We start from the raw sequence: 26,730 nt of genomic DNA, 5'->3' as shown, positions 1-26,730 counted from the left end.
ATTTGCAAACCCTTGATCACAGTGCACTAGACGCTTATGCGATCGCCCATGGCTATATGGGGTTTGCGCGTGTTCAAAAAGGGTTTGTGCAGTGGCTACACCTACACATGTCCAAAAATGTGCTAATGCCACTTTGTTTTTATTATTTTTTTACCATTGTTTTTGTCAAAAATGACATATTTTTCTGGTATTAGCATAATTGACATAAAACAGTGGACCTAAACATTTGATCGGAATTCTCATACCTTTTGTTGGGTCAAATTTAAATAAATACATATATGGCTGTGGGTAAGGGTATAGATTAGGTTGAGGGGTAGTCAGGGAGAGTTGCATTTTAGACCGAAAAAAAGGTCAAATAAATTCGATCAAATGTGATTAGGTCAAATAGACCCAGCCCTTATTTCTCCCTATTTGATTGCACTTCGATGGCTGCCATCTACACAGCATCTTCCGTTTTTTTATGCTCCCTCCGGATAAGTAGCCAGGGATTCTCGCCTTATCCATCAACACTCCCACACCCATGTCTCCAGAGCAAGATGGGTCAGGGCTCGTGGGGGCCCATTTCCACATGATGTCTGGGGTTCCCCTTGCCCACAGCTTGGAGAATCAGTCTGCAGATTCTCCTTGCTATTGTAACAGCCGTGCTCCTTGCCATTGTTCTTCGATAATTTCACTTGATCGAGAGCTGAAATACCTTTGGGTGGTTGCACCTATCTCCCACCACAAATACAAATTAGAATGGAGAGAAAGGAATGCTGTGAGGGGATCAACAGCTGAATATTATTTACTGGACGGGCAGATATTGGGGAGCTGAAACACTAAATGACTACGTTACAGCATTAAATCACTCCAGCAAGGGGCTAATGTAGACAACCTTAGACTAAAAAAGGCAACAAAGGGATAAGAATGCTGCCGGATACTGCAAAGCTCTAGGAAGGTGACCGCCTGACGGTGCCAGCAGAGCCAGCCTATGAAGTGTACACCGCAAAGTCCACATTTAAAGTCCTAATTTTAAAAAGTATGTTGCTGTGTCATTACATTTCAACATGGGGTAGCAGCTCGGGGCGCTCGGGAGCTTGATGCCCATTTCAACTGAAATGGTTAAAAGGCCCTGACACCGTCACTGGGTGTCTCCATCATGCTCGCTTTATTCTACTAGAATTCCTCTGCTTCTGCCTCGTCCCTCCTGTGCTGCACCGTTATTTGTCTCTTGTGCTTGCTCCTAACTTCTGCCCATTCTAACGTTGTCTCTAATTTTCATGGTCTCGGAAATCGTTTTCCCACAGTCCCCTTTCTTGCCAGGTTTCCTTTAGTGAAATATATCAGGGCTCCTGGTCGAGAACCTATTCTGCCCATTCTGTAATCCAAAATGGCTGACCTTTATAAACACATACTGTAAGAGGATTCAATTCAACACTACAGCTAAGTCACGCCTAGTCTAGAATACTGAATGAAAACCCTTATTGATATATCTTTATGTCCACTTCATGCGTTCTGGATGACTACCCCTAGATAACACCCCTCTCTTGGAATCCCCCTGACCCCACTGAGCCAAGAAGTAGTTCTGTTTTGCAAGTTTAAAAGGTTTATTTGATAATTTAAACAATAGATTTATATATCACACTTTATAATAATTAATAATTGGATATCACACTTAATCTGAGCAGTAATCAATAATGGAAAGTCTGGCACTAGCACACTTGTGAATAGGAACAGAAGAATAAGGTGGTAGAGAATACTTTATATAAGTTCAGATGGATGTAATGTTGAATGAAAATGCAATACAGAAAATACTCAATATGATTTCAACAAAACAATGTAATCACTTTTCTCTGGCAATCCCCTCCCCCCTTTATGCAATGCAAGAAAATGGAAGGAAAGCACACAGTTCTCAGAAATGCAATCAAATGTAATTCAGTTCACCCCAGCAAGCTTAGACTACAGAAGTTTGAAACACAGGCCCAAAATGCTTTTATATGTGCTGGCAATGAAGTGAAAAATATGCTAAAATGCTTTTAATTCCCCCTAGAGGTTCAGGGTGAGTGGTATCTAGTTAATATTAGTCCAGGCTCACTCTAGCAATGATTCAGGGATGGTTCTTACGAGGCAAACAAATTTTTAGCAAGGAAAGCAAAGAATCTGCTGTTTTCACACGTGGAGAAATTTGCAAATCGCGGTAAAATTCGCGAGTGCGTTTTTCGCGATTGCGGCACACGTATCGGGGGTAGGAATGCGGTTCTAGGTTCGTTGAAAAGCCAGGATTCCCAGCTTTCAGATGAAAGTTACTGCAAGTCCCTAAGACAAACGGTCACGGATATATGAGCGATATGGTAAAGGTCGTTTTTCAGATTTGAAATTTTAAAGTTCAAAAAGACAAGTGACCGCTAGCAACTAGAAAATGACAGGTGACAGCTTTGCAAATGACAGGTGACAGTTAGGAGGCAGTTCTACTTAGATTAAAACAGCTTGGATTAGATTATTTTAATTAAGAGATTGGTTCTGCACAGTTCTGCTAGGTACTCACAATATATTTAGAAATAGAATGGGCCTCGCCACGGATCTGGTCAGGTTTTCTTCACTCGCCACGGACGGTCTCTGCGCACAGCGTCTGGGTCAGCTCTCTAGTTCTGCGAACAGTGGTCTGGGTCAGCTCTGCTCTGCCTCTGGTTCTGCGAACTGCTCTGCTTTCTCTGGGTACAGCACTGTTTCTGGATCTTTCTGCACAGCTTTCTCTGGACCCAGCGCTGATCTGCACGGCTCCTGGAAGTTGCTATCGCTGTTAGGTTTGCTGGATGCTGAGGCCCACTGAGAAGAGTTCTCAGTTTGTGGGTTTAGGCCCTTGCTTTGAGTTCTGAATCAAGTTCTTTGGAGTTTTAAAGTCTAAGTGTTGAATCTAGTATCTTCTGGATGTTGTGTGGTCCGGCAGAGCGCGTTGCAGCAAATGGAATTGAATGTCTCTATCTGTCCTGACTGTCTGCTTTTATGTGTTTTGAAAATGGGTGTGTGTGCAGCATCACTAGGCTGTACCCCTCTCCACTTGTCATTGGCCACTTCATCCTCTTCCCCTTGATTGGGGGAATGAAATGAAGTGTCATCATGATGAGGTCTGTTTATGGTACAGAGAACCCACCCCTGTCAAATTACACACAATCTATATTTTGACCCAAAAGACATATTTGCACAGGTACACATTTGTTTAAAATTACATGCACCCATCACATATCACAGGAGGTATACCCTGTCCAAATCTGCTCTTCCTGGGAGCTTGCATTCAGAAATGGCAACATTTGCACTTTTTAACTGGTTTCGTAATATCGGACATTACTCCAAATGTATACACATGTGCGCAAGGAGTATGGACATTACTTGATGAAGTGTCAGATTTTTAACATGCATACATTTTAAGTAATACCCTCTTAACTGCTAGCTTGCCCCCAGATCATACCACCGGTTCTAAGAACCTCTTAAAATGTGGGCAGAAAAATCACAAGAATTATGGTATCATTTAAATAATTTTCACAAGTCCGCTCTATAAATGATACATCTTTTTAGAGTTATGTTCTGGCCAAAAAGGGGTGTGGTTTCCCCCCAACACAAGGTTGAATTTCTGTTTTTTCCAGTTCTGCCAGGCCAGCTTGCTCTCACAGGCAGTGTTCCTCCCCTTTCCTTCCAGGAGGAAGCCACTTTTACGGCCCCCATAATAAAACATTTGCCTGAGTCAGGACAGGGCTTTGTTCAATTTCCTGCAGAGCCCAGGTAATTCAATCAGGGAAGTGTCATATCCCTTTTGGTGGGAGCAGCAAAAGGCAGATAGGCCTGGGAACACAGCTGTTGTGCAAGTCTCATCTCCTGTCGGGGGTAGCTGGTGGGCAGAATTCAGTTCCTTAAGCCAGGCCCCAGCTAATGTCACTTTTAGTTACCCAGTTTTCTGCATTCAAATAAACTAACCATTTTTTACATATGCAGCTAAAATGCTGATTCTAAGTTTAAAACTATGACATTTAAACAATTGCAACCTATGTGACACTCAAATGTAGGTCACTCATTTCTTTTAAACATTTAGATTTTTAGTGTCTTTCAGTCCAAATTTACTTAAACTGCTGAAATCCACAGCTCAGCCAGTCTTGTTATAAACCTTCAAGTCACTTCAGAATATAACTTTACATTGTATCCACCTCTCAGTAAGTCTTTCTTTGGCCTGCTTTGGGTTCATCTGTTCAGTTTTACACAAATGTCTAGTGGTGTTTTAAAACGCCGGCTTTCTGATAGTGGTGAGTACTGTAATGCACCCATTTTTGGGATTTAAGAAAATGAATTCCCCACAATTCTAGGTTGCTTTTGGCAATCAGCATTGCCATTCCCAATGGTTTCAGACTACTGTGTGGGTAGTCCCATGGTGGTTTTAGGCAGTGCCCTTCTGTGCCCATAACATCGGCAAACATGAGCGGCAGCCTATTCTTCATGCATTTCCCTGTGCATTTTCTGGGAAGCTCTGGCCATCATGATGTTTTCCATGTCAGTACTGCACAGTTTTGAGGTAGGGCTCGGATGCATGGGTAAAAACATCCCACAAGCCCTCCTCTTGCGATGGCCATTCTGTTTCACTGATGGGACTCGCAAGACCTGGGATGTTTCCTCATCTTCTTCCAATAGATGGCACAGTTCAGCATCTTTTCCTCCATCCGGTACTGATCGACCGGTTCTCCTCGCCAGTCCTGATGGGAATATTAGGCGGTACCCCGGGCCCCTCGCGTCTCTGCTCCCGGTCTCCGGATCGTCCTCCTTGGCCAGTCTACAGGTTTTCTTTCTCCTAGGACGACAAAGGAAGAGCGGCAATACCTATTCATAGACATGTTTTCCCCCACCATTGATATAGTGGGGTGGCATATAAATTTATAGTCAAAACATATGAACATGCACATTTCTTTTTGCATTCAAAAACAAAAACACCCACATTGAGAAACTCAGAATTTGATAGGCGATATGTAGGATATTTTAAGTTAGAACTGAATTAATCTGAGACAGTACCCTCTAGGATTCCAGAGGATTCCTCCAGTTGTTGCAGAGTGTGCCTGGGATGGCAACACTTCAACTGGTTAATGTGGACCTACTTGTCTTCCCCCTCTGCCAAACCGCCTTTGGGGATGCGGATCTTGTAGGCCACAGGGGAGATTTTGTCTATAATCTCAAAGGGTCCCTTCCATGTAGGCAAAAATGTTCGCTGTTTGGCCTGGTTCCTTTGGAAATTGTATAGATAGACCCGGTCCCCCACCTGATATTCCTTCCTGGAAGTTTTCAGGTCATAGTGGGTCTTCATGCTATCAGCTGATCTTTCTAGATTCCGCTGAGCATAAGCAAAAGCATGTTGAAGGTGTTTCCTTAAATTCTCCACATACTCATGAGTTGTGGAGGCATTTATCAGTGTCTGCTCTTGGGTCCTGTAGAGCAAATGCTGAGGAAGCACCATCTTGCGTCCAGTCATCAACTCGAATGGTGACATTTTGGTTGCAGATGAAGGGGTAGATCTGATGGCCATTAGGACCAGAGGTAATCGGATATCCCAACTTGGCCCAGAATCTGCCACAAACTTCTTTAATATGCTCACAATGGTTTGGTTATATCTCTCTACTGCCCCAGAAGAAGCTGGCCGGTAAGCAATATGCAACTTCCTTTTGACCCCCAGTTTCTCCCACATCTTTGTCATTACTTCACTGGTGAAGTGGCTACCCCTGTCTGACTCAATCCTTTGAGGTAGACCGAAACGGGAAAAGATGTGGTTAATCATCAGGGCAGCTGCGGTTTCTGCCTTGCAATTTGGGGCTGGGAGACATTCCACCCACTTGGTAAACAAGCATGTCACAGTCAACATGTACTTATTCCCCCTAGCAGCGCGAATCACGGGGCCTACAAAGTCGATTTGTAAATTTGACCATGGCAGTGTCATCCCCCTCTTTTGGAGAGGCGCACGGTGCGTGAGGGATGATGGCTGAAATTGTGCACACACAAGACACCCCTTCAAGTATTGGTCGAGGTCCTGCCCCATGTGTGGCCAGTATGCAACCTCTCTTAAGATTTCCAGTGTTGTGTGAAACCCCCTATGACCGGCGGTGGCCGCATCATGGGCGTGACTTAACATCAGGCTTCGGAATGAGGTAGGAACCACCCACTGATCGTGGCCAGCTTTGGATTTCCTTACCAACAAACCGTCTTGGATCCGGAACATTTTTGGACATTTCATCAACACTCTTAGATCCTTTTTCCCAATGTAATCGGTATCCGTCAGGGGAAAGTTCTCAGGGTCCTCAAGGTGCTGGTAAAATTTACCAATTATTGGATCCCCCTTCTGAGCGGTAATCAAATCAGCATCAGGGGTCTCCTTGCTCCATTGTGCAATTGAAAGGTCGTTGTGAGCATTTGTCTGGGACCTAGTGAAAGCAGTGACCTGGATTTCCCCCAACAGGGACTCAATCTCAATTAGATCCCCTTGGATGGCTCCGGTTTTGGCCAGCTGATCAGCTAAGTCATTTCCAGTTTTGTCTGGTCCCTCTACTTTGGAATGACCCTTGATCTTCTTCCAATAGATGGTCATCTCATTCGAGGTGACCAGATCATCAATGTTTTGGATCAACTTCCCATGTTTCAAGGGTTTGTTGTTAGCACATAACATGCCTCTGGTTTTCCAATTAACCAGGTGCTCCACGAACCCGTTCCGTACATAATCCGAATCTGTGATTATGACCAGTTCGTGGAGTTGATGCTGGACAGCAGTGAGGATGGCCTGATGCACAGTCATCAATTCTGCCACCTGACTACTTCGGGGACCAATTTTGTATCCAGCGGAGGGTTCTGGGAACTCCTTCACCCATGCATTCCCTACGCCAGCCACCAGTTATTTCTCCCCGTTGTTGTCAACATGGTAAGAGCATCCATCCACATAGACAGTGGGCATTCCCTCACACTTGTCTTCTTCAAAGACTTTGTGTGGGGAATTAAGGTATGCCTCTGTGTTGTCCTTGATTTTTAGACTTTCGAGATAGTTTTCTCTGGCACAATCATGCAAGTCAGCCAGACCTTGCGCGAGGGGACTCTTCTTGTTTTGGCCATATCTGACCTCCACAGGAAAGCCTTGCATTGACAGAATCCAGGAAGTAATTCGGGAATTACTCACATTTCCGGCCCGGATTCTGTCACTTTGGAGATATTGCAGAGGCTGGTGTGGAGTCTCCACTATGATGTGTTCCCCCTGGATAAACGGGCGGTAATTCTTCAATGCCCACACCGTTGCCAGGAGTGCCTTCTCACAATCGTTGAATTTTTCCTCCACAGAGGATAAAGTTTTGCTCGCATAGGAGATTACTTTATTGACCTTGTCATGCTTTTGGTATAATACTGCCGTCAAGCACGTATTAGAGAACCCCGTCTCCAGGAAGAACTCCTTGTTTCTGACAGGGTAAGCCAGGCAAGGCGCTTGTGAGAGGCTTCTTTTGAGTTGTTTTACCGCCTCGGTTTGTTCTGGACCCCATTCCCACTTGACCCCCCCTTCAGGAGATGAATCAGGGGTCTGGTGATCTCTGCGTAGCCCTCAATGAACTTTCTGCTGTAATTAGTCAGTCCAAGGAGGCTCCTTAGTTCCCGCAGAGTTGTGGGGTCTTTCAGTTTTTGAAGTGCTTCCACTTTCTTTTCCTGGGGACAGAGACCCTGAGGAGTAATCTCATGCCCCAAGAAAGTAACACGGGTTCTACACCACTGTGCTTTCTGAAAGGAAAGTTTTGCTCCGGCGACCCTCAACTGCGTCAGAACATAACGGATCTCACTATGTGTTCCTCCACAGATGAACTTTTGATGAGGACATCATCTACATAAGCCAGGTTACCCCTCGCACCCAGGTCGGGCATGGCCTTATGTAGGAAAATGTTGAACTCATTACCGGAGTTAAGGTATCCGAAGGGAGTCTGGGTCCATGTGTACTGCTGGCCCCCAAAGGTAAAAGCCAGCTTGTATTGGTCCTCCCTACTGACAGGCACAGTCCAGTATCCATTGGTCAGGTCTATTGCAGTGAATACCTGTGACCCCTGAATCTGGGCCAGCCCTTGGTCAATGTAGGGAAGAGGCCATCGGGAAGTATGGACCTGTTTGTTGAGCTCCCTGAGGTCGGCGCAGAGTCTCCACTGGCCGTTTGGCTTCAATATTCCCAGCACCAGATTATTGAAGGTGCTGTGGACTGGACGGATTATTCCCCGGGACTCAAGGTTCTTAATTATTTCAGTAAGGGACTCCATTGATGCGAGAGGCAAGCGATATTGCTTCACAAACACAGGAGTCATGCCAGGGTCCGTGGGGATTGTTGTTGTGTGGATGTCGGTGCGACCACAGTCATATGAGTCTACCGCAAAGAGATCTTGGAAATCCAAGAAAACTTGTTTCAACTTTTGCTTTTGTTCCAGAGTCACACAGGCATCAGCTAGGTTGACTCTCTCTTCCACCATCTGCCTGAAGCCTGGAAAGACTTCTGGTTTGGCTATCTCAGTGGCCTCCTCCAGCTGGGTGGAGAAGTCCCTGGTCAGAGTGCTGATTTGGACTGGAGGCTTCAGGTGGGAAAGGCAGCCCTCATGGACCTGGAAAATCACCTCATCCCTCCTGAAGTCACAAGTCACATCTTCCTTACCATAGGGGCAGGAAGTGTACACCAGGAAGTTCCCCCCGTGCCGGGTAAAAATCATGTCTGGTGTTGTATTGTCATCACTGTCACTGTCAAAGCAGTCTTGGGGATTGGCCCTAACAGCTCATTACCTAAATCTATGGAAAAATGTCGGTCATCCACCACCATTCCAATAATGGTGCCTGCGGCTAGAGTAATACTCTTTAAGTCGCTGTTATCCACCTCTATTGGAATGGTGTCATGTTCTATGTTGACTAATGGAGTTGGGTTTACCCCCAACCCTTGCTGTTGGAGAGAAGCGTTTAGATGTATGTAAGCATCAGGGTTTTGCAAATATTGTCCTCTTTTAACTTTCACTTCCAGGGAGAATTGTCGGGTCCTTTCTGGGATGGTGACTTCCTCTTTGATCTGAATTTCAACTGCATAAGGTAGCAATTGAGCTGACCTAAATGCTTTTTCTGGATCATCAAAGCCCATGGGATTATCCGCTAATCGGGATCAAGCTTTGAAGTTTATTAGGTCCAAACTAATGGCAAAGCGATTGAGAATGTCACTGCCTAAGTAAAAGGCGGCAGTGACGTCTCGCAGGACCCAACAATTATGGACTATGCTCTTATTGCCAATAGATATTTTGAGCATACACCTGCTTGGCAGGAGCTGTTTGGAATTAGGTGCTTCCAGGTCCATTTCCCATTTGTCTATCAGTTTCAATGTGGGAATGGCTGGATCTTTTGGGAGTTGGCGGAACATGGCTTCGCTGATGAAGCTCTTACCGTTGTTCACACACACTCGAGCGAGAACAGAGTCCTTCCCATCATTTAATTGGACAGGGATGAACAACTGCTCTCCAATTTGCTGAATATCAGCCAGGCTCTGAGCTGATTTCACATCTTTCTGGACTATAGGAGTGGGAGTTTCTGATTGTGGATTAGTATAGAATCTCAGAGTGTTTCCTTCGAGCGTGGAGTACCACTTTAGACTGGAAGGAAGGTTGATTTTCAGAAATAGAGAGGACCCTCCATCACCAGTCTGTTGTCCTACTGCTATTACTGTCACGTCTGGAATTTGGCTATTCTGGAAGTGAAATTCTACTTGGTCAGATTTTTGTTCAACCATGTGGCAGGTGCCGTTTAAACTAACATGGTTGACACTCTGTTTTAATTTTATTGGTCGGCTAGTCTGGGTCCAGAGGACCTTGTTGACACAATCTATTAAGGGTGACAACCTCCTCAGGAGGTCATTCCCCAGTAAACAAGGGGTGCCATCTGGAGTCACTACTATGACCGGGTGTTTCACCTTGTGTCGCCCGATCTTAATGTCCAAGTCTGCAGTCCCCTCAACGGGAATTTCCTTCCCGTCAAAGTTCTGCAGTTGTCCAGGAAGAGAGGTGAGAGGAATTTGGTAATTCTCTCCCCTTCCTGCATTCAGTTCGTCAAAGGCCCTTCTGGACAGAAGGGTAGCTTGAGATCCAGTGTCCACCAGTGCCAAAATTGTACCCTGCCCCTGTACTTGTACCAGGGCATAGTATCTTCCCTCCTTCTCCTCAAGGGGGCACAGATAATGCACATTTTTGGACAACTGGTGGGCTAACTTTCTGGTTTTGGACATCGCTAGCGAAGAGATTTGGGCAGAATTCTGTGGAGAGCCTTGGGAATCTGAAAGAAAAAGTTGGCAACTGGAGATCAGAGCCATTGTGGGTTCCCCTGGCTCTGGTTCTGGGCCGCCCCCCCTTTTTGGAGGCAGTCATCAGGATGGGTTTGAACCAGGGGATTTTGCTATTGTGGGTTCTGGGATGAGATGATGGGCGGCGGTAGCTCAGTCTCCATATCTCCCCAGTCTGGATTGGAATCCCTAGGGGCCCATTTTTCCTTGGGAGGAGTTCCCCCATCTCTGAAGGAGAAGATCCTTTTCCCAGGATCTTCTGAGGATCCCTCTCCCTCAAATTGGAAGATCTGTACCTCCTCCTCAAACTGAGTCTGTTTGGGTCTTTTGTTTCTCCTACCCCCCCTCTGCTCCTTAGGAGGCAGACTTTCAGGGGCAAGAGATTTTGTTTCTGGTTCCTGGGTTTCCAGGGGCAGTTTACAAGTGAGGAAGGAAGCTTCCTCCAAGGCTTTACACCCCTCTTCCCTTTGTGCCTCCTCCCTGGGAACCGGTGAGTTATCGGGGTGCTGCCCCCGTCATTGTTCTGGGGCACCAGGTCCAGAGTTGGGTGCGTTCTGCGCCGGCATGCCGATCTGAGGGTTCTGCTGAGCCCTCAGTATGTGACCCAGATCCCGCGCCATGTTTTGAACCTGGCGCTCTAACTGGGAAACCCGCTCAGGCTGATACGGGGCCCTGTTTTCTCCCCTGAGCTTTTCCCGGGAAGGGTAGCTATCCCTTCCTTGGTAGTACCCCTGGTTGGGAAGATTTGGATATCCCTCCACCCTTGGCCTCCCCTCTCCCAGATTCGGTTGTCTGGGCTCAGGGATTTGGGGAAAGAAGGGTGGAGGATTTTGGGGCTGGAAGTTGGGTGGATACCTGGGGAAGAAGTTCTGCCCAGGGTTTGGTGAGTTTCTGCCCTCCTGTGAGAAGTTGGGAGGGAAGTTCTCTGGGTTAGGTGCTTGGCTGGATCCCCCCCCTGGGGCTGGAGGAGTCCACACATAACCCAGGATGGGTCTGTTTCCCTTGTAACGGGGGCTTACATAATCAGGAGAGCGAGGGACCCCATTTGTGGGGCTGCCTCCCTGGCTCCCTGTCTGTGACTGGCCCGCGGACCTTCTGGGCCTAGCATTATTAGGTGCAGGTAGGTTTTTAGGCCCCCCCATCTCCAAATCTAAAACAGGGGTGACCTTTACCTCTGCCACCTTGGCAGCAGCAGGGGTGTTGTTGGCTTTGGGGTTTTTGGGCGCATTATTTTTATTTTCTATTGGCTTCTGCACCTCATAGATCCGGGTCGCCTGTTCAATGACCCAGTCTAAAGATCTTTTCTCGTGAAAATCCCTCACAAGCTGGGTCATTATGTATTTGGGCAAGGCATGGAAAAACGTATTAATAAATTCTCTGCTATCCGTGCGCACCCTTCTTGTGGTCTGTGCAAAAGCACACTTTAACTCCTGCACAAATTCTTGTGGGGCCTGATCCTCCCCACATTGTAAATTGTAGGCTGCCTTGCGAGCCTCTTGAGGATTTCTATGAGTAGAAAAATGTTTCAAGATGGCCGCCTTATAGGTGGACCATCTTAATGATTTTGGTCCTCCAGCCCTGCAAAGAAACTGGAGTATTCCGGGGAGAAGGTCCACTTTACATATTGAATACAGCTTTGGCTGTCCTTCAAATGGAAAGTCTCCATCATTTGCTCAAACAACTCTAAGTGCTCCCAAACAGAATACTTGGCGTTCTTATGATAAGGCGTGATGACACTCCTGATTGCCTTAATCTGCTTAAAGGGGTCCTTAAGCAAGGCCCTTTTTGTCTTATTGGCCCTTTTGGTCCGGGTAACCCTGGTCCATTCATCTTCTGACTCAGAGGCACTGCTCCCAGAGGTTCCCGTCTGTTCTTCCAGGTTTTCCCGGATTCTGCGAGCCTGGGAATGGCTGGCAGAATGTGGGGACCTGGTCTCCTGTGTCCTGTACCGCTCAGAGGAGTCTTCAGATCCCTCCTTGCTGCCAGGATTTGATGGGTACCCCCCCCACTGACCTAACTGGGCAGAGGTTTTCAGGATGCCCTTAATGGGCCTACTCTCCTGGGGCTCCCCATCAAATTGCACTGTGCTTGGGTGCCCATACCCGGATGCCCGCCCATCCATTCCTGGGAGGTACTGGCCTATGAGCCCCATGCTTCTGGCTGGATAGTAATATACCATCCCTGTGGCCCGGTGCTCATGTGTGCCAGGGGACATGGGGGTGGCAGAGTACAGGGACTGAGAGAGATAAAGGCCTCTGGTACTAGGGCTCCTGAGGTTATGCTCATGAGTCTCCCTCTCCCAGCGAACCTGATCTCTATCCGCCCCTGCTCCCTGTTGCAATGCAAGAGCCTGCGCTTTCAGTTCCTCAGTTAAGGCTTTACTCGACTCTATCAGTCTCTCCTGCATCGCTACCTGTTGCTGGAGCCTATCATTGTGCTGGCAGAGGGCCTCATTCTCTCTCTGCATTTCCTGATTGGTCCTGGAGCACTGGGCCAGTCTTTGCTGCAGGAGGGTTACCTCCTGAGTCCCATCCCTACTGGCCTGCTCCTGTCTTGCCAGAGCCTCCTCCACCCTCATGGTGTGCTCTAGCAAGTCCTGGTGTTCTTTTTGGAGGTCACCTAGTCCCTGGTGGGCCAGGTGATTTTCTTCCATTTTTCTTCTTAAGTGGCAGACTTCCTGGCCTAAGGTGTCCCTTTCCTGACCAAGAGCTTGAATTTGTGACGCCAGTCGTCCCTTTGCCTTTGGAAGGCACCAGCTTTCTGGCGCTCCTGATCAAACTCTGCCTGGGTATCCAGGTCTTTCAGGATAAGTTTATTGCTCTCCTCTTTCTCTCTGTCTAGTTGGATTTGCAGGGTGGCTACCTGCTCTGTGCATGCCCTGTTGAAATTGATCTGTTGCTCCAGCTTTTTCTGGCTCTGCAGTAGGGAGTCCAAACTGTCTTGGATTTCCTTCTGCATAGCCAGAATTCTGGCATCCTGGTCTGTCTTTTCCTGTTGCAGTATATCCATGTCCTCTTTTATTTTAATGATATACTGTCTGCTGTCATTTTCTGACTCCTGGCTCCTCTGCAGCCTCTGCTCAGAAGAGTCCAGATCAGATTGCGCCTTCTGTAATGCCAGCAGTTGCCTACTCGCCAGATCTTGGCCTTCAGCACATTTGTCCTGCATGGCTCCCTAATGTAAATATAAATATGCCGCTACCCTGGCAATCTTGTTGTGCTCATCCTTGGCCTTAGAGGACATATATAGTTCACTCAGGGCCACATGTAAGGGACCCTGGTCTCTCCATATATCTGACCCTGTTTCCGTGATCTGGGGTGCGATTGATGCAACCAGACCGTCTGGTCCTGATGAGTCCACTCACCTCTCACAAATAACTTATGTAAGAAGTGCTCTCTGGCTATTTTCATGTCTACTAAGGTCGTCATTCTAGAGATTTGAGTTCCTTCCTGACTTACAGAAGTTTGTATTTTATTTTTGCAAAACAGACCTTTTCCTTAGAGCGTTCCTTTGAGGAGTGCTTTACAGCGTAACACAGCATGGTGATCCGACCGGATATGTGTATCTGGTCAGCTGGCACGCTGTATTAATCTGCACAAATGGTAGATCTAACCCAAACGTCCCGCTCGAGCCCCCAATTTGTAAGAGGATTCAATTCAACACTACAGCTAAGTCACGCCTAGTCTAGAATACTGAATGAAAACCCTTATTGATATATCTTTATGTCCACTTCATGCATTCTGGATGACTACCCCTAGATAACACCCCTCTCTTGGAATCCCCCTGACCCCACTGAGCCAAGAAGTAGTTCTGTTTTGCAAGTTTAAAAGGTTTATTTGATAATTTAAACAATAGATATATATATATCACACTTTATAATAATTAATAATTGGATATCACACTTAATCTGAGCAGTAATCAATAATGGATAGTCTGGCACTAGCACACTTGTGAATAGGAACAAAAGAATAAGGTGGTAGAGAATACTTTATATAAGTTCAGATGGATGTAATGTTGAATGAAAATGCAATACAGAAAATACTCAATATGATTTCAACAAAACAATGTAATCACTTTTCTCTGGCAATCCCCTCCCCCCTTTATGCAATGCAAGGAAATGGAAGAAAAGCACACAGTTCTCAGAAATGCAATCAAATGTAATTCAGTTCACCCCAGCAAGCTTAGACTACAGAAGTTTGAAACACAGGCCCAAAATGCTTTTTTATGTGCTGGCAATGAAGTGAAAAATATGCTAAAATGCTTTTAATTTCCCCTAGAGGTTCAGGGTGAGTGGTATCTAGTTAATATTAGTCCAGGCTCACTCTAGCAATGATTCAGGGATGGTTCTTACGAGGCAAACAAATTTTTAGCAAGGAAAGCAAAGAATCTGCTGTTTTCACACGTGGAGAAATTTGCAAATCGCGGTAAAATTCGTGAGTGCGTTTTTCGCGGTTAGGAATGCGGTTCTAGGTTTGTTGAAATGCCAAGATTCCCAGCTTTCAGATGAAAGTTACTGCAAGTCTCTAAGACAAACGGTCACTGAGAAATGAGCGATATGGTAAAGGTCGTTTTTCAGATTTGAAACTTTAAAGTTCAAAAAGAAAAGTGACAGCTAGCAACTAGAAAATGACAGGTGACAGCTTTGCAAATGACAGGTGACAGTTAGGAGGCAGTTCTACTTAGATTAAAACAGCTTGGATTAGATTATTTTAACTAAGAGATTGGTTCTGCACAGTTCTGCTAGGTACTCACAATATATTTAGAAATAGAATGGGCCTCGCCACGGATCTGGTCAGGTTTTCTTCACTCGCCACGGACGGTCTCTGCGCACAGCGTCTGGGTCAGCTCTCTAGTTCTGCGAACAGCGGTCTGGGTCAGCTCTGCTCTGCCTCTGGTTCTGCGAACTGCTCTGCTTTCTCTGGGTACAGCACTGCTTCTGGATCTTTCTGCACAGCTTTCTCTGGACCCAGCGCTGATCTGCACGGCTCCTGGAAGTTGCTATCGCTGTTAGGTTTGCTGGATGCTGAGGCCCACTGAGAAGAGTTCTCAGTTTGTGGGTTTAGGCCCTTGCTTTGAGTTCTGAATCAAGCTCTTTGGAGTTTTAAAGTCTAAGTGTTGAATCTAGTATCTTCTGGATGTTGTGTGGTCCGGCAGAGCGCGTTGCAGCAAATGGAATTGAATGTCTCTATTTGTCCTGACTGTCTGCTTTTATGTGTTTTGAAAATGGGTTTGTGTGCAGCATCACTAGGCTCTACCCCTCTCCACTTGTCATTGGCCACTTCATCCTCTTCCCCTTGATTGGGGGAATGAAAAAAAGTGTCATCATGATGAGGTCTGTTTATGGTACAGAGAACCCACCCCTGTCAAATTACACACAATCTATATTTTGACCCAAAAGACATATTTGCACAGGTACACATTTGTTTAAAATTACATGCACCCATCACATATCACAGGAGGTATACCCTGTCCAAATCTGCTCTTCCTGGGAGCTTGCATTCAGAAATGGCAACATTTGCACTTTTTAACTGGTTTCGTAATATCGGACATTACCCCAAATTTATACACATGTGCGCAAGGAGTATGGACATTACTTGATGAAGTGTCAGATTTTTAACATGCATACATTTTAAGTAATACCCTCTTAACTGCTAGCTTGCCCCCAGATCATACCACCGTTTCTAAAAACCTCTTAAAATGTGGGCAGAAAAATCACAAGAATTATGGTATCATTTAAATAATTTTCACAAGTCCGCTCTATGAATGATCCATCTTTTTAGAGTTATGTTCTGGCCCCAAACGGGTGTGGTTTCCCCCCAGCACAAGGTTGAATTTCTGGTTTTTCCAGTTCTGCCAGGCCAGCTTGCTCTCACAGGCAGTGCTCCTCCCCTTTCCTTCCAGGAGGAAGCCACTTTTACGGCCCCCATAATAAAACATTTGCCTGAGTCAGGACAGGGCTTTGTTCAATTTCCTGCAGAGCCCAGGTAATTCAATCAGGGAAGTGTCATATCCCTTTTGGTGGGAGCAGCAAAAGGCAGATAGGCCTGGGAACACAGCTGTTGTGCAAGTCTCATCTCCTGTCGGGGGTAGCTGGTGGGCAGAATTCAGTTCCTTAAGCCAGGCTCCAGCTAATGTCACTTTTAGTTACCCAGTTTTCTGCATTCAAATAAACTAACCATTTTTTACATATGCAGCTAAAATGCTGATTCTAAGTTTAAAACTATGACATTTAAACGATTGCAACCTATGTGACACTCAAAAGTAGGTCACTCATTTCTTTTAAACATTTAGATTTTTAGTGTCTTTCAGTCCAAATTTACTTAAACTGCTGAAATCCACAGCTCAGCCAGTCTTGTTATAAACCTTCAAGTCACTTCAGAATATAACTTTACATTGTATCCACCTCTCAGTAAGTCTTTCTTTGGCCTGCTTTGGGTTCATCTATTCAGTTTTACACAAATGTCTAGTGTTGTTTTAAAACGCCGGCTTTCTGATAGTGGTGAGTACTGGTAATGCACCCATTTTTGGGATTTAAGAAAATGAATTCCCCACAATTCTAGGTTGCTTTTGGCAATCAGCATTGCCATTCCCAATGGTTTCAGACTACTGTGTGGGTAGTCCCATGGTGGTTTTAGGCAGTGCCCTTCTGTGCCCATAACATCGGCAAAAATGAGCGGCAGCCTATTCTTCATGCATTTCCCTGTGCATTTTCTGGGAAGCTGTGGCCATCATGATGTTTTCCATGTCAGTACTGCACAGTTTTGAGGTAGGGCTCGGATGCATGGGTAAAAACATCCCACAATACTTTACTTTTACTTTATTACATTTGTAATGCGCACAATAGACCCATAGGCGTGATAGCGCGGACAAGGTACAAACAAACAGTAATACATAAAAAGTGCATAGCATGGGAGAAAGTTCCATATGAGGCACAAGCCAATCGCTGTGGCGGTGACAGCAGACTCACCAACAAGACCACTGTGGGACATTCATCAAATGACCGAAAAGCAATGAAGGGAGGGCATAAGAGAGAATTTCCAATGATGGACTATGACATTTACAGAGTCAGGTTGCACTTCGTAGCACCTTTGGGCAGATCTTTACAGCGTTTGAGAAAAGTAGGTAAGGAACTAGCCCCACAACCGACTAACGTGCAGTCACTGTTGGGTTGTGAGCACCAATCGCTCTGGTCTATCCTGCGAGTGATGATTAAGTCCCAGCGTCGAACCACCCCTGGACCTGTTCTCGGGCGTAACCAGGCTAAAACCTTGTTTTGCAAGGCTTCTTTATATTCTTTTCCTTCAATTTTCTGGATATTGGTTATAATAACATTTCTTTGATCCATTACGAAATCATATATGTCCACGTCCTTTATTTTTGGCATTTGTGACTTTTTCAATTGTAAATTCCAAGGGAGTGCTCTCTTCAATTTAGAATTCAGGATTGTAGGCTAAAAAGCCTCTTTGTGTACAGTGTTCAACTCCCATTGCGGCACCAAGGGAAGGATTTCCAATGAACCATACATGTTTGGAATAGCGACCTTTTCCTTACAAACCACCACTGCCCCAATAGGTATAGGTGAGTCCATACTATCCCAGTTAGTTTGAGTCCCTTGGTCTATTGTTTCCCTTTGAATAAGAGCTTGGCAGGAAGCATTCATAGAAGAGGGCTGTGTCAGACCACCTGACCAGGTGGATCCATACGTCTGGGAAGCAGTGTGCACTTTAAGTGGCCGTATACTTGATGCTCAGTTAGTCAGAGCCTCTGCCAATAGGCCAAGATCAAAGGGGTCTTTGCAATCGAGTAGTTCTTTAGCAATATTAGCCATGTGCTCAGACCACTGGGGAGGACCAATGGAGAGGCCGATGAGTTTCAATTGAGGTGAATTTGGCATAGCTCTCCCTTGATGAACAGGGGATTGTGTAATTATGGGTATCTCCATCTTTGCAGAGAGTGGGACATCTATGGACAATAGTGGCGTCAGATGGTCCATAGGTCCAATTTTTTGTGAATTGGCCAGGGGTACTTGTGTTGTATGATCTTTCCTCACAGGACTGTCTAGAACCTGTGTTAAGCTTGATACTCTATGCATGAAAACAGGGTATTCAGGTAAAGCCATTTTAGTAGCAGGAAGTTTGCTCTGCTTATTAAGCACTCTCAATCTCCTTCGCTCACTGAGAGCTGCGGCCTCCAGTACCCGATCTCTATTTGTAGTTGGGGATAAGGCCATGGTATCTGCTGCGGCCCGCAGGACTTGTTTGGGTATAGGATTGGCCCCAGGCTTTTTGTGAGCAGCCATCCTAATACTCATGTTAGGCTACAATATAATAAGGCAATAAGCAGCAAAGAGAAAAAAGTCGACCCTCTCCGAGGGAGGAACTATCATCCAACTGACAGCAGAAATGACAGGACTCTTACCACGCTAGGACACATCCTGCAGCCCCCAGCGGATCCCGGTCGGCGCTCCTCCACGTCCTCCGCGTCCTCTCCGGTGATACACTGATCTGCCGCTGCCGGCAGGCACGGGTGCTAGTAGTTCCTGAGTTGTCATGTCGGTAGGGAGGGTACTGCTCCACTGGTAACTGTGCCCCCATACTTCACCACAGAAAGGCGAGCTGCTGCCGCCGCCAGCGAGGCAGAAACATGCAGCACGCAGCACACAGCCGGCGAGAGAGGTCACATAGGTCACCATGGCTTCATTGCTGTACCTCCCTGGAAACGCTGACGCACCCATACAAGTAAGCGGCTTCCCTGGGTTCTTTTTCTACAAACAATACGGGGCGTATTAGCACCCTTCTAGATCGTAGACTCCCAAGTGAGATATTACAGAGCATTGCGCTTTCTCTCTCGTTACAGACACGCATTTGATGCCGATCACAGAAACAGATGCCCATACAAGTGAGCACGCCACGAGATACACACAAAGTTTTGTCCGCGCCACGGCCCTGCAGCTGCTCCACTATCACAGAGCGCACTACAGGTAACAAGTATGTGTTGCCCGCAACTTTGACCGCTTTCACCCCAATTAACACCACAGAGACATGGATACTCAGTACTGTTTCCATGTTTTGATCCTTTAGAGACTGGATCAACACTGAGGTTATCCAGCCCTATAGCAGTCTGCTACTGAACAGCATATCTGCCCTTGTGTATCCACTACAGAAGCCACATTAGAATCTGGCATTCATCATCACCCTTCCAGGGAAACTGTGTTTCACACAGGTAAGCCAGTCAGATTCTCACTTGGATAACCCCATTAAAAGGGATACTTATATTGATCTAAATCTGACACCTGCATTCACCGCACAGGTCACTCCACAGCAAGAAATCAAGAGGCCTCCCAATTTATCACGGGTTCCGCTTCTCCCTTGAATCCGTGCAGAACTAATTTTCTCTGGCACAGTAAGAAAATGTACTATCTGGAAGCATAATAGTCATTAGTTATGCTGTTTTAATGTACCTACCATTTGGTACCCGAGTACTGACACTTGCCCATTTGCTTTATCTATAGGCAGCACACACATAGAGCAATCCATCCAGCTTCCTTTTTTCGTCATGATGAAGGCCCACTCAAGAATTACTGGCATGACAGTCAGTGAGGGCCGAAACACATTTGCGTAGACAAGTTCTGAATCCTAAAACAAGTTCTGAATCCTAAGTGCAGTGAAAAATTTCCAACACTGGGCCTCATTACGACCCAGGCGGTAAGTTACCGCCTGGGCCGTGACTTTACCACCATGGCGTAAACTACGTTTACGCCATGGTGGTTGGCGGACTTACCGCCCCATTCCGACCTTGGCGGGGCGGTAAGTCCCCAATCCCCATTTACCCTTCCCCATTCCCATTTTTGCCCCATAGGGCATAATGGGAGTGGGGAAGGCGTTAATTACGCCACCGTAAATTACGGTGGCGTAATTAACTCCATGGTCCCTTAGCGCCATGGATTTTAACACCCGCCAAAAGCGGGTGTTAAAACCTCCATGGCGCTAAGGGACCTCGTAATTGGCGGTAAGGGGTCGGCGCAGCTAACGCTGGCGTAAACCCCTTACCGCCTGTATTCATTTACACATTTTATTTTGTCTGCTCCATTTATGCAATAATTGTTGTAACCCCTGCTGTGACGTCACACAGCAGTAGGTTTCCGAATGTTTAATTCTTCACTGTATTGAATTTGTGAGTCTGATTTCTTCCTCAAATTGTTTGTTTCACAACACTATGGGCCTCATTACGACCCAGGCGGAAAACCATGGTGCTAATAGCACCATGGTCCATGCCGGTAACCTAACGACTCCGCCATGGAGAAAGAGGGAATTACCACCCCATTACAAGGTTGGCGGGGCAGTAATTCCCCCTTCCTCCATGGCCCTTACCCATTCCCATTTTTTCCCCAGAGGGCTCAATGGGAATGGGGAAGGCGCTAAGTACTGTACCGCAAATTGCGGTACCGTACTTAGCACCAAGGTCCCTTTGCGGGTCCCTACTTTAACGGCTGGTGTAGACCAGCCGTTAAGGTCGGGTCCCGCAAAGGGACCTCGTAATCAGGCGCTAATGGGTTAACGGCGCCGCAGCCTCTTTACGGTGCCGTTAACCCATTAGCGCCAGGGTCGTAATGAGGCCCTATGAATTTTGTAACATGTTTCGGAATGATAACTCTGTTTTTCATGCGTGCCAATAGACCTTTTGGCCTTTAACTTGAAATATATATACTTTGTATCAACCAAACAAGGTGTGTTTTGGACTCTATACAGAACCGTTGGGAATAGGTGTAGGTAAAACTGACCCTTTCATGTGTTTTTGTGAAACTAGTTTTCCTTTTGTGTAATTTACTTAAGCCTTTTTTGTACAGAAGAAATGCATACATTTTCTATTTTTTATGCTTTATTTTTGTTCTGTACATCATGTTGCCATAAAGTGGTCAACAAACAAATTAACAATCATATGAAGATTTTATATATGACTTAACGCCAGGTTCCTACAGCGTCTAAATGTTATTGTAATTAAGCATTATGGACCAAGGGAGTGCGTGATCGTGGGACAATTCTCACCTCAAAGTTATTGCCCAAGGTGAAGCTGAGAGCAATTAGTAGGGGCAGGGCATTATCCATTGCAATAATGTCCCCCGCTTAAAAATTACGAATACAAAATGCCGAAAGCGCTTTTACTGCGCATTCGCTGTGTACGCAAATGCTGAATCACATTATACTGAACAAGGGGAGCAGGGGTTGCGGAGGTGTCCCCCCCTCTTGCCTTGAACGGTACAATGGGTTCAAGGGTTGCGGGGTTGTCCTCTGCTTCCAAAACATGGAGAAGGGCAGATAATAAAGATTTTTAAAAAAGAAAAAAAACTGACCCTGCTGCGGAAGTTCTATCCCACTGTAGGGAAAAGGAACTCGCGATGCATGGTGACGGGCAAGGTGAGGCGCTGGAAAGAAGGTAAGTGGGCCCGCGATAGGTATATATGGGTAGACAGGATGGGGTCAAAGGGGATATCGTAGAGTGTGTTCTATGTGATCACTGCGCGCCTCCATTTTCGTTTTCGACATTTTGGTAGGCGAAATTACAGGGCGTTCAGTGATGACATAGATCCCCTTTGCAAAGGTGAAAACAGATGGTGACAGACTGGTTTTTAACAAAGGGTGGTCCAAACGATTTTTCGGGCCTTCATTTACGAACTGAGGAATATAGTTACAATAAAGAGACAGCCCTCAACAGAGCCTTCGTGGATTTTAACATTGCATTTGATAGCATGAACCCATATATGTTGAGGGCTAAGTGTGTAATATTATACTGTACTGGGATTCTATCTGTAGAAGGTAAATGGAATGTAGTTTGTGGAAGGTGGAGGGTTGAAGTTTTCTGTGAGAGACAGTTAGAAAAGAGTTGGAGAGTGAAGGGATAGCAGAGTGGTTGTGGGGCTTATTCATGTATACCACTTACCTGCAAATAAAGGGCAATTACAATATTCCTGGAGGCCTCCTTCCATTTCTTCAAATGGCAACAAGGATGGGATGCGAGTGGTGTCCTCAGCGATAGCAGGATTCAAGAGAGCCAAGAAAGCCCCACACTGCTGCTGGTGCGTAGCTGCACTTGTACATGTTGATGGCCTAGGAGTGCTGTGCCGGCGAGTTACGGTAAGGCAGAGAGCGAGGGAAGCCTGAAGTTTGTAAATCCTCAAATCCAAGCCCTGTTAGGAACTTGCAACACGCGATGTAACTACCATGTTTGCCAATCCGTGCGTGTGGCCTTGAGGTAATTAGAGGAAAGAACCCCGAGAAACGTAACCGTGCATGCAGCGGCCATTTTTGAAACCGGTGGAACCAGCCTTTAGCCCAAGACATTGTATAATTGTGCATGCAGCAGCCACCTTTAAAACAGGCGCAATTAACCTTTGGCATCCAGCATTACGCAACAGCACTGATATTATTCATTACAAGCCAAGCAGAGGAGTTACACAGTTACAAACCTCTAACGCAGAAGGCTCTTATACACAGCAAGTGGCAGCAAGGGTTATTGCTATCCCTATTATCATTACTAGAAGAAAATAACACTGTTGCTAATCTTGAATGAGGAAGTTCACATTTCCTAGCACATGTGAGTGTGATGAACATTTTCTAAATTAGTAGTCTATGTTGGTATAAAATGCTCACCCTGAGGAGGCCCTAGATTTTTTTAACACTTTTACAAAGATGCAAGGAGTAACTGTTCACCCTCCCCAAACATTTTTGGCAACAATTGGCGAACCTTACCAGCAAGTAAAAAGAAAACATTGTTGTTATATTCCTTAGGCCCAGAATGGCACAGAATCTACAGAGAATTGCCCCCTCAAGGACTTGAAAGTGATGATGGGGATGGTGACAGTGCAGATGAATATGAATTGGCTATGCACGCCCCAGACAATTAATGCAAACCAAAGACCAATGTGGCAGTTAATAGATATTATTTCTATACCAAGAAACAGGAGGCAAGTGAAAGTGTGAATGAATATGTCAATGGACTTAAGAAGTTAGCCACGAGCTGCGATTTTGGAAGAGGAGTAACTCAAGATGAATTAATCCGTGATGAAATCATTTTCACACAAACAGTACACTAGTGCAAGAGAGACTATGGATGTGTGGCGATTCGTCTCTAGAAGAGGCAATAGCTATTGCTAAAAAAGTAGAACACACAGCGACCTGCAGTAAAGCCATCAGAGATCGTGAGAGTGATCTGGGATTCAAAGTGACTAAGGTGAAAGCAGTAAAAGAAAACAAAATATCTAAAGAGACCAATTCGATGAAGAATGGAAAAATAAAGAAGTGACTAAATATCCTGCAGAAAGGAAAGAAGAGGAGAACTTTAAAATAACTTTCACAGGAAGATGTTTCAGATGTGGAAAAAGGGACACTATGCAAATTCACAACATTGCCCGGCATTGAATATAAAGAGCTCCAATTGTGGAATCAAAGGTCATTTTAGTACCACGTGTAGAAACAAGAAGAGTAATCCTAGGATAAAGTGCATACAAGAGGAGGAAGAAGAAGAGGAAGAGAAATGCAGAGTGAACATAGTTATGGTGGTGAGGAGTGACAACAAGAGAACCACTCCTAAAACTGCTTTCAAGATTGATGGTATTGTGTCGGAACTGACTGTGGATTCAGGTTCTCCATACACTATCATAACCAAGGAGAGATGGCAAGAGCTATGTTTGAAGGGTTTAAATCCTGTTTTGAAGAAGCCAGACATAAGACACCCTGGTGCTTTTGAGGGTTCAATGATTCAAATATTGTGATATAGGCTTGTGATTATGGGGTTCGGAGGGAGAATGAATGAAGTTCAAGTATATGTAGCTTCTAAGACTGTAAATGTGTTGGGTTGGGAAGATCAGGTGAAACTACAGATCAAGTTAAATGCTGGTACTGTGGAACCAATTTCAATTGTGGTAGCCACAATGAAGGGGTTGATTCTAAAAATGGAGAATTTAAATATGTTAGGTGTAAAGAGAGAGAGAGAGAGATTTCCTAACGTGTTCAGTGAAAGAATTGGAAAGTTACAAGGATACAAACATACCATTTTAGTGAAACCAAATGTTCAACCCATGGTGCATACTGTAAGACACATTCCCATAGCCTTGAGAGAGGATGTCAAAATGGAACTGAACAGATTGAACGAAGCAGGGATAATTGAAGAATTTGAGGCATCTGAGTGGGTATTTCCTATTGTAGTTGGCAAGAAATCCAATGGTAAAGTTATAATTGTAGAGAAGTGTCTACTTCCAGTCATCTCCGAAATGCTAAATTGAATTGCTGGAGCAGACATGTTTTCCATTATTGATTTATCTGTCTGTGGCTTTTCACCAGATACAGTTGCACCATGAGTCTATGAAGTTCACTACTCTTATCACACCGTTTGGAATTTATAGGTAAGCTAGGATGCCGTTTGGTTTAGCCTCAGCCGTAGCAGTATTCCATAGGGTAATGTCACACTTGTTCGAAGGGATACCCGGTGTATATGTTTTTCAAGATGACATTTTAGTGCGTGTGTTGGGTATGGAAGAACATGACCAAAGATTGTGTTGGGTACTAAAAAGATTAGAGGAGAAGGGATTAACGGTGGAATACACTAAATTAAAGTTTGGAAGAAGAGAGGTAGATTACCTGGGACACACCTTATCTGAAGGAGGTTATAAACCCAAAGCTAAAGCTATGGAAGCTATGGAGAAGGCACCTTATCCCAGTAGTAAGGATGATTTGAGGTCTTTTTTAGGTTTGGCAGAGTATTACAACAAATTGGTCAAACACTTTGCTGAAATAGCCCAGCCACTGAGCGAAATGATGAAGACAAATGTAAGATTTATGTGGACTAGTGAACGAGAGAATGTGTAGATACTGTTAAGAAATGTATCCTTGATGCACCGCTGTTAGGTGGTTTTGTTCCAGGAAGGAAATCTACCATTACTGTGGATGCTAGTGGCAAGGGTTTGGGTGCGGTTCTATTCCAAAGTGATGGAGAGAGAGAAAGGATAATGTTCGCTTCTAGAGCCATAAGTGACACAGAAATGAGGTATACTGTGATAGAAAGAGAATTGATAGCCTGTTGGGGAGTAGAACATTTTAGGCAATATGTGTTGGGACAGAAATTTACTATCAAAACTGATCATAAACCTTTAGTGGAAGTGTTAATTGTCAAAGGCATGTCCAAAGGTACACCTAGGATTGCGAGATTAAGCCTCAAACATATGGAGTATAATTGTGAAAATTAATACATTCCAGGGAAAAGGAACTGTATTGCAGATTTTCTATCTAGAATGCCTTGTGAGGAGAGCATGATTAGGGTAAATACAAAGGGAATGGTGGAAGATTTTGATGAGTAAGTGTGCAGAAATATGAATCGGATGAGAAAACATGTGGGGGTACTCAAAGCTGTGAGTGTGGAAAGGTGGAGAAAACAGTGTATGGATGACAAGTTCTTGAGTCTAGTAATTGAATGGATAATGAATGGGTGACCAGACAAGGTCGAAGATGAGTTCAAGGTTTATGCAATGGTTAGAGATGAATTAACCATTGAAGGTGAATCTGTGTTGAGAGGAAGTAAGGTGGTACCAGCCGAGGTGTTGAAGGAGGAGATCATAAAACGAGCTCATCAAGAGCATCCAGGTCTATAAATACTAAGAGGAAAATAAGAGAAAGGTTTTGGTGGCCAGCCATGGACACACACATGGAGAAATGTTTATGTAAATGTGTGGCTTGTAACAATAGTGATAAGAATATGGGTACTAAGAGGTCGGCTTTGACTCCTATTCCTGTTCCTGAAGGACCATGGGAGGAGTTGGAGTTGGATTTGTTGAGTCCTTATGAGGCATTAGGACATGGCAAAAGATTTTTGTTGGTGTTAGTGGACAGGTACACCAAATGGCCAGAGGTAGCAGTAATGGATTGTGTTAAGACTATAATGGTGATTGAGTTTATGGAAAAACAATTAAGAAAGGAAGGAGTACCAAATGTGATTATAAGTGACAATGGTTCTCAGTTTTGCAGTAATGAGTTGATGGAGTATGCTGTAAGAATGGGTTTTCAGTTGAAATATTCTTCAGTGCACCACCCTGAGAGCAATGGAATGGGTGAAAGGCTGAACAGAGTATGAAAGGCTGAACAGAGTATGAAATGCTGAACAGAGTTATTGGTGATGGCATACAATTGGCGTTGGCCAACGGATTGGATTGGTGAGAACACCTTAGTGACTTATTGTGGAGCATAAGAATAACTCCACACAGTAGCACAGGTGTTTCCCATTTCAGGTTAATAAGAGGCAGAGAACCGAACAGCAAATTGCACCCATTTTGGTTAAATGATAAGTTGAGAATGCCAGTGTTGACAAGGGTTGGGTGACTAATAAAATAAGGCTCAGTCAACAGAAGTACAAATACCATGACA

The sequence above is a fragment of the Ambystoma mexicanum genome, chromosome 12 (assembly GCF_040938575.1).
Source record: "Ambystoma mexicanum isolate Mex_15411 chromosome 12, UKY_AmexF1_1, whole genome shotgun sequence".
Lineage (NCBI taxonomy): Eukaryota > Metazoa > Chordata > Amphibia > Caudata > Ambystomatidae > Ambystoma > Ambystoma mexicanum.
This window is presented reverse-complemented; position numbering follows the sequence as displayed.